Below are 9,781 nucleotides of genomic sequence, written 5' to 3'. Positions count from 1 at the left end.
TCGGGGCGACATCACAGAAAGGGCTTTAAAAGAAATGCCACAGTCGGACGTCGGGGCGACATCACAGAAAGGGCTTTAAAAGAAATGCCACAGTCGGACGTCGGGGCGACATCACAGAAAGGGCTTTATTCACAAGTAAATAATACTCATAATAAATATTCAATTCATGATAATAAACAGGTTAGTCCACCCACAGGAATAACATTTAACCGGACTTAGCACTCATGGGATTCACCGGAGTCTCTGTCATCAAACTGATACTCTTAGGACAAGATAATACGAATTTGGACATGGAATAGATGATTCAAGGAATGTATGACTCTGCAGAGTTTGTACAAAAATTTTCCCACAGCCAACGGATTTCCGTAGTCACGAAGGACTAGTTCCGTTTACGGTTTTTCGGAAGAAAACACAGCTATCCAGTACACACCCATCCTACCTCTCGATGCTAGGACTCACCCTAGACATCGTCCAAGAAAAACTTTTGATACGGGGAGATCACAATCTCGAATAGCATGGGATCAAATTTATATACGCGCGCTCTAAGGGATGCCCCCCTCTCGGTCCCAACCGGAAACACCCATGCCCCCTGACCGGATGACTGGCTTTAATCCAGGGCCATGGAACCATCATCCCGGCCTCTCCTTTTGGTGTGTACCAGGAAAGCGGTTTGCAACTTACTAAACCATATTCCTTGCGGAAAACATGTGGTAGTACAGGGAAGGAAATGAGAGGAACTGGACCGATACGATTTGACACTGAAGTCATATAGTCTGGCATAAGACTGGCATGCTACGACACTGCCATCTTACCCATCCTCATGCCAACACATGGCCATTCATACTCACATCCATCCACGTATGGATCATCGAACTCACTTACCTCAACATTGCATAAAATAACGTTCATCGGTATGCTCATCAACATGCCATGAAACTAACTAAATGCAAAACATGCCAAGACACTCATCATATCAAAAGTTCAAACATGCTTGCCTGGTTCAGAGTAGTCGGAGCCTAGCTCGGTGAAGTTCGTGGCTCCATCACCTCCTTCGGTATCTACGGTATAAAGAAAATATATGCGCTATCGTAAATACCAAGGGGTGCCCAAAAAGTATTCCAAATATTTTTCAAATAAATCTGATAAAAAACTAGACAAAATTTTAAAGAGAACAGAAAAAGAATCAATCAAAAATACCTTTCTGTTTAAAAGTTATAAGGGTTTTAATCCAGGGACTCATCTGTAATGAAACAGAAAGTTTCCAGGGGCTAGTTTATAAAAACAGAAAACGCTTCGGCAGAAACTACGCCAGCCCAAAGGGAAAGCGCATTTGGCAGAAGGCGTTTTCAGAAAACGCTTCGTTTAGAAAGGACAGAGAGGCTGACAGCGGGTCCCACTTGTCATGTTTAAACTTTCAAATGGGAGGGACGAGGCTCGTCGGCGCCCGAGGGCTGCGGTGGTCGCCGACGGCGATCCACGGCGAGGTAAGGGGATCGGAGGTTACCAACGTGCTCACCGTGTCCTTCCGCAACGGTGGGTGGTGGTGTTGGTCGCCGGGGAGCACCACGTCGACGGCGGTCTCAACTCCGGCGGACGGTGGTTCGGGCGTGGATGGAGCTCGTCGAAGAGGACTGCAAAGGCCAAATTGATGAGGGGGTTAGAGTACTGGGTGTGAGAGAGGGCTACGGACGAGGTTTGGGCGCCGGAGATGGCCTCACCGGAGTGAATCAAGCTGGAGGCCGAGGCGGAGCAAGGCGGCCGGAGTTGGGGAAGGAGACCTCCTCGAGGTCCTCCTGGTGGCTTGGTAGGGTCCTGGGGAGGTGCAGTGAAGGTGCGTGCTCGAGGGCGAGCTTGGGTTCCTTTTTATAGGCGATTCGAGGCGGTGGCCGAAAACGGGGTTCTCCGGCGAAGCTTACGGCGGCGCAGGGCATTGGTCGGGGAGGATTAGGGGTCGAGCGCCGTCGTGGGGGTTCAATGGGTCCGTTTAGGTGCTAAACTGGCCGGGGTTTGGGTGTTTGGGTTGAGCTCGACGGAACAGGGGTGGCGCGGCCCGTCGGTGGCAGGGAGCACGTTCCGTGCTTGCCGGGCCACGGTGATGGTGCCGCGGGCGTGCGCTGGCATGCATGAGGCCACGCGGAGAGCCAGGGGGCTTTGGGCGGCGCTGAACGGCGTTCTGCCGTGGTGTGCCTTCTGTCGGCCGCCACGGGAGGTCACGACGCCTCAGAAGACGCCAGCGAGGGCGGGCCAGCGCGCCACCGACGCCAGGAAGGCTCCACGCACGCGTGTGAAGCTCCGGACAAGAGGGAGGGGCTGCAAGCATCGAGCCAAAGCACTGTGAGCTTGTGACTGAACTCTGAAGAAAACGACACTGTAAAACTGAATTTTACTGAACTTTACTGAAAATGCAAAGAACAGTGCAACTCAGGTGTTCGACAGAATGCTTTTGGCATCTAGGGACTTTTCCTTGAGCTGAAATTTGGTGGAGTGGCTTCTCATTGCTCTAGTAGGCTCCATGATTTTTGGTGGAATTTTTGGAGGAGTGTAGATATGAATTTCACCAAATTTGGCAAATCTGGTCCAAACTTGCAGTGAGTGAAATTTGAAATTTTTGAAAAGAAGAAGAGTGGATCAAGATGGTTCTAGGTTGTGGGTACTAAAGACAATCCAGCGAAGTTGGTTTGGGACAAAAACTCAAAGGCAAAGTGGTACTTGCTTTGAAAATCACTTAGGCTCAAAATAATTGGCAGAAATGTTTTGGGAGATAAAATGATTGAAATAAAATCCAAAACTTGTTTGGACTTGTTGAGACAGAGGATTTAAATTGCTCAAAGGTGGAGGGAGGGGTTTTGAGAAGATTTACTATAGGAGACATGGTAAAACCATGGGTGGTTTCAAAAAGAAAGAAGTCCCAAAACTCCTAGGGTTTTTTTAATGAAAATAAATAAGTTTGAGAGGGTAACAACCAGAAGGAAAAGCTTCCAAATATTCAACACCAAATTTGAAAGGGAAAAGAAAATCCTTGCCAAAGGAAAGGAGGTTTTTAAGAGGAAGGATTTCTGGAAAAGAAATTTTAAACGCCCTCTTTTAAAATCCAACAAAGTTTTTGATGAAAACCAAATTAAAATTTTGGAGTGTCACAACACCTACCCCCTTAGGAAAAATCTCGTCCCCGAGATTTCAGCTGATCCTTAAATAAGTGTGGATGCTCTGTCCGAAGAAAATCCTCCCTTTCCCAAGTTGCTTCACTGTCGGTGTGATTGCTCCACTGGACTTTGAAAAACTTGATGGTCTTCTGTCGGGTCCTCCTTTCAGACTCCTCTAATATTCTTACGGGACGTTCCCGATAAGTGAGGTCTGGCTGCACGTCAATGTTTTCATGGGATACTTGTTTCTCTGGGTTGCTTACGCACTTCCTCAGTTGCGAGACATGGAACACGTCATGGACATTGGATAATTCCTCGGGTAAGTCTAGCTGGTACGCTACCGTGCCTCTTCGTGCCCTTATATACAAAGGTCCGATGAATCTTGGTGCTAGCTTCCCTTTAATCTTGTATCGTTGCAATCCTCTCAAAGGGGATACTCCCAGGTATACGAACTCACCGGGTTCGAAGCTGACCCTACGATGTTTCTGATCATAATAACTCTTCTCTCGACTTTGAGCGGTCTTAAGTCGGTCTCTGATTAGCTTGACCTTTTCCTCGGCTTCTCTGAGCATGTCTGGTCCGAAGATGCGGCTGTCTCCGGTCTCTGACCAATTTAACGGGGTACGACATCTTCGTCCGTATAAAGCCTCAAATGGTGCCATTTGTAGGCTGGCCTGGTAGCTATTGTTGTACGCGAACTCGGCGTATGGCAGGCTTTCTTCCCAACTGGTTCCATATGTGAGGACACATGCTCTCAGCATGTCTTCTAAAACCTGGTTTACTCGTTCTGTTTGTCCATCAGTCTGTGGGTGGTATGCGGTACTGAAGGCTAGTTGGGTTCCCAGAGCCTGTTGTAAATGCTCCCAAAATCTTGAGACGAACTGAGTGCCTCTGTCAGATATTATAGTCTTCGGGACACCGTGCAGACAAACTATGCGGGAAAGATAAATCCTGGCAAGCCTCTGAGTGGTGTGGGTCGTCTTTATTGGAATAAAGTGTGCCACTTTGGTTAACCTGTCAGTGATGACCCATATGGCATCATTCCCGTGTCGTGACCGAGGTAGTCTGACAATGAAATCCATCCCTATTTCATCCCATTTCCACTCAGGTATTTTGTTCGGTTGCAGTAGTCCGGCTGGTCTCTGATGCTCAGCTTTTATGCGTTGACATGAGTCGCAACATGCAATGAAGGTGGCTATGTCCCTCTTCATACCGTGCCACCAAAATCTTTCCTGAATATCTTTATACATTTTGGTTCCTCCAGGGTGGATCGAGTATGGGGCGGTGTGGGCTTCAGCTAAAATTTGCTGTTTAAGGTCTTCTATGTTTGGCACGCAGAGCCTTTCTCCGTACCATAATATTCCTTCATTGTCTATGACGAATTCCGAGGCCTTGCCCATACTCAACTTTCTTTTGATGCCTTCGATGCTGGTGTGACCGGGCTGAGCTCCTTTAATTTTCCCCACAAGGTCGGGTTGTATTTCCAAGTTTGATATGGTGCCTTCTGCTACCATTATCAAGTTGAGCTTGGCAAATTCTTGTTGGAATTCGGGCCTCAAGCTGTGCAGATTGTTTTCGTCGGAGCTGGGGTTCCGACTAAGAGCATCGCCCACTACATTTGCTTTTCCTGGATGGTAATGGATACCAACATCATAATCCTTTACCAACTCCAACCAACGTCGTTGCCATAAGTTTAGTTCTGGCTGTGTGAAAATATATTTGAGACTTTTGTGATCTGTATATATTTCACATCGATTCCCATGTAAGAAATGCCTCCATTCCTTGAGTGCATGAATAACTGCTGCCATTTCTAAGTCATGAGTGGGATAATTTTCCTCATGCTTGCGAAGTTGCCTTGAAGCGTAGGCGACAACCTTGCCTTCCTGCATCAACACGCATCCGAGACCCTTTCTGGACGCGTCACAATATACTTCAAAATTCTTGTGTATGTCGGGTACAATTAATACCGGTGCTGTCGTTAACTTCCGCTTTAGCTCTTGGAAACTTTTCTCGCAGGCTTCTGTCCATTCAAACTTCTTATCTTTCTTGAGCAACTGTGTCATAGGCTTGGCTATGGTGGAGAATCCTTCAATAAATCTGCGGTAATATCCTGCCATTCCCAAGAAACTCCGTATGTCCGTTACGCTGGCTGGTGACTTCCAGCCAAGTATGGCCTTGACTTTCTCTGGGTCCACTGCGGTACCGTCTTGGGTCAGTACGTGGCCTAGAAAGCCTACTTGTCTTAGCCAAAATTCGCACTTGTTGAACTTGGCATACAATTGGTGTTTTCTGAGCTCTCCTAGCACAATCCTGAGATGTTCTGCGTGCTCTTCTGGTGTCTTGGAGTATACCACAATATCGTCGATGAATACCACGATGAACTTGTCCATAAACTTCATAAATACTTTGTTCACGAGGTGAACAAAATATGCTGGGGCGTTAGTTAATCCAAATGGCATCACTGTGAACTCGTACAGTCCATATCTGGAGGTGAAGGCTGTTTTGGGGATATCTTCCGTTCGTACCTTCAATTGATGGTATCCTGACCTTAGGTCAATTTTTGAGAATACCTTGGCCTGAGCGAGTTGATCAAACAAATCGTTTATCCTTGGCATCGGGTATTTGTTTTTGACTATGACCATGTTAAGTGCTCGATAGTCAATACACAATCTCAGCGTTCCATCCTTCTTTTTGGCAAATAAAATTGGTGATCCCCAAGGTGAGGAGCTGGCTTGAATGTATCCTTTGTCTAGCAATTCCTTTATTTGTTTCTTCAACTCAACTAATTCGGATGGTGCCATTCGGTACGGTTTCTTGTATATGGGGGTGGTTCCTGGTGCGAGCTCAATGCTGAATTCTATCTCTCGGTCTGGTGGCATGCCTGGTAGCTCTTCAGGGAATACATCTAGAAATTCACACACTACTGGAACCTTGTTTAGCTCAGAAACGTCCACCTTATTTAATCTCGGTTGCCGGGGTATCTTTCCCTCCTTGGCTGACACTCTTATTGTCTTCCCTTGGTGGTGTGTGAGAATTACGGTCCTGTTGAAATAGTCGATAAAACCCCTGTTGGTGGTTAGCCAGTCCATCCCTAGGATGACATCCAGTCCTTTATTTTCCAATACAATAAGATTTGCGTGAAACTCCAAACTTTCGAACTCAATGACCACATTCTGACAGTAATTCTGAGTAACTTGCTGAATCCCAGGGGACTTGATGATTATGGATTTCTCCAAAGGAAGCATCGAAAAATTATTTTGCAAAGCAAAACTTTTTGAAATGAAAGAGTGAGAAGCTCCAGAATCAAACAAAACCATTGCAGGTATTGTGTTGACAGGAAACGTACCGAGTACGATATCCGGAGCATTTTGTGCCTCCTCTTTGGTTACGTGGTTCAGATGACCCTTCCTGTGGTTATTGTTGGGATTGAAATTGTTTCGCTTGGGCGCTGAATTATTGCCGCCGTTGTTCGGCTTTGGGGTTGAGTTCCTAGGCTTGGGACACTGCTTGGCATAGTGTCCTTCCTCTCCACAGGCATAACAAGTAACGCCGGGGCGATATGTGAACTCCTTGTCCCTTGCATGAAAATTTTTGATTGGGCGTGAGACATTGGATGAGGATTTGTGCGTCCCACCCTTTTGAAAATCTGTCTTGCTTCGGTGATTGCGAGCATGGTTAGTCTGGTCCCTTTTTCGCTTGCGGATATCTTCCAGACTGTGTCTCTCATTTTCCAGAGTAATGGCTTTGTCCACCAGTGTTTTAAAATCAGGAAAAGTGTGCACGACCAGCTGGCATTTAAGCGCGGGCGCCAGACCGTCAAGGAATTTCTCTATCTTCTTGATTTCAGTCATACGCTCTTCATTGGCGTAGCGGGACAATAGAGTAAATTGACTGTTGTAATCTGACACTGTCATGTTCCTTTGTTTGAGGTCATCGAACTCTCTCTTCTTGATTTTCATAATACTCTTAGGAATGTGTGCACCACGGAAATCTTCCTTGAAATCATCCCAGGTTATGTCATTTTCGTTGGGATGCATGTGCAGAAAATTCTCCCACCACGATGCGGCTGCTCCTGTGAGATAGTGCGGAGCATACAATACCTTTTCGAGGTCTGAACACTTTGCAATAATTAATTTCCTCTCCATATCTCGAAGCCAGTCCTCGGCTTCAAGAGGTTTGTCAGTGTGAGAAAATGTTTGGGGACGTGTCTTCTGAAGCTCAGATAACTTGGATTGCTGCTGATACTGTCCATGGTGATTCCCCATGTTGATGACTTGGTTCATCATTTCACGATGTTGTTGCTGACTCTGTTCATAAAGGTGGCACATTTGGGAAAGTGCCGTTTCACTGTTCTGTTGACTCGACTGCCCTTGTGTGAAATTGTTGCCTGGTTGAGTGTCATAATCTTCCTCTGGTGGAGTAGGCATGGAGCGAGTCCAAGGACGAGACATTTTTCACTCTGGGGATATATTTTGTAAAACTCATAAGAAAAGCGAAGATGGTCGCAAAAACAAATCCAAAATTGCACAAGGATGGCAAATAATTTAAATGACCAAGATCACTTAAGAAAACAAATCGAATTGCGCACGGAGAAGGACTTCTCATTACATATCTTACACGCGGGCGATAATTATACAATACATCACTCAGGATATGCGTACATAATCCTGACATGTTATTTAGGCTAGTGCACTTCTCCAGTTCCTACATGATGCGCAAACAGGCTACTCCTCACAACCTATGTACATATCTTACAAAGCGGTACATCGCATGACGGGCAAGCGCACTCAGCCAGAAATGTTGACGATCTCCTTGGCCCTGCCAAGGGCGAGGCGTAGTGAGGTTGGGGACTCGACTTCCTCCTCACTAATAGGCTCCAGACATGAAGAGCTGTGTCGGGTAGATGGAGCGGGTGCTAGGGGCGGAGCAACACGAATAGGAGTAGGCACAACGGGTGGTGCAGTGCGCGCTGGAGTGGGCGCAATGGCCTGGTTGAACTCTTCGGTGGTAGGCAGGCGACGAGTAGGTGCATAAGATGCTGACGACGAGACAAAAGTCAGTGGCGGTGCGGCGGGCAGGAGCTCCCTCCTGTTGGTGGCACAGCCATGGACTGAGTCCATGCGGGCAGCTACGAAGTCGTCCACCAGGTTGTCGAAGGCTGCCTCCAGAGCCCGGAGATACTCAATAAGCATCTCAAAAGCCTCATCTCGTTCTCCTCTGGGGAAGGAGAATGCGTAGTGACAGGTGTAAGGCACATGGCATGGAAGATAGCGGTAGCGACGAGTCTTCATCGCGGGAAGGACATCCCTGAGGCGAGCTATCGCCTCACGGGCTGCCATCTGCATAGCATGCCTCTCCGTAGGCATGGCTCTTCCCACGAACCGGAAGCGGCGTAACTCACCACGCCCTCCCCTGAACTGCACCGTGGCCTGGTGCATGGTCAGACTGTCGTTGACCTTGTGCTGGTAGAGTGTGAAGACTGGGCGCACAGGCGTCCCCATCGCGACCTGAACGATGAAGGAGAGAAGCTTGACGAACCCATCAGGCACGTTGGCGAAGGTCTGAGACTCGCAGCTGTTGTCGGCCATCTACAAAGGTAAGCAAAAATTCTGAATGGTCAGATCATCAATTTATGCTGACAGTCAGAAAATGACTACAATTGCAAAAATATAAATTAGCTCTCTCATGCTAATAACCAATTAGCGATCGCACCTAGTGGCTTCCTACAGTCAGCCTGGCTCTGGTACCAAGCTTGTCACGACCGGTTTTTCCAATAAAAATATTTATTGAGAAACCAATCTTTTGAGTCCAGTATGAGAGAAATCCTCCTCACTGGTAGACAAATTCTTGATACAATATGCCAGTAGCATAGGATATATTACAGGGTTGAGCTAGGGCTGCTCAACAAATTATTACAAGCGCGCCAATAATTATACATAATGGCGGATATAACACAATGGTGTGGTGGCATAATACTGACTCGAGGATAAAGTGATGGTGGAATAACACAGTGGGGAGTGTGATAACACAACTCTCAAACTGGCATCTCATCGAGCGTCGAGGTGAGGCTCGATAAATTTATTCGGGTTGCGGAAGCGGATATAATACAGTGACCAAATCCAGATTCGCACGAGACTGACTGGGATTCCTCTAGGCGTCAAACTCGCTATCGAACTCTTCATCCATGAGATCGCCTTCGTCAGCATCTGGCCAAATCAACAAGCCAGTGAGTACTTTGAAAGTACTCGCAAGACAGTTCGGACGTAAGATATAACAAATGCATGCATGAATGCGTCATGATTAATTCACCAATGTACATTTAAAGTATTAGCAGGCAAGGTAAGCAAAGAGGGAATCGGTGGTAGTCCACCTGAAATCCCGACAGAAATATAAATGGAAACCGATCGGGTGTCTGAAGCGACGTCTCGAAAGGTGAACAAATAAATAAAGGAGAAAATCATGCCACAGTCGGGCGTCTTAGCGACATCACAGAAAGGGCTTTAAAAGAAATGCCACAGTCGGACGTCGGGGCTACATCACAGAAAGGGCTTTAAAAGAAATGCCACAGTCGGACGTCGGGGCGACATCACAGAAAGGGCTTTAAAAGAAATGCCACAGTCAGACGTCGGGGCGACATC

Source organism: Triticum dicoccoides, chromosome 7A (genome assembly GCF_002162155.2).
Source record: "Triticum dicoccoides isolate Atlit2015 ecotype Zavitan chromosome 7A, WEW_v2.0, whole genome shotgun sequence".
NCBI classification, from domain to species: Eukaryota; Viridiplantae; Streptophyta; class Magnoliopsida; order Poales; family Poaceae; genus Triticum; species Triticum dicoccoides.
The sequence above is the reverse complement of the archived record's forward strand: the minus strand, read 5'-3'. Positions refer to the sequence as shown.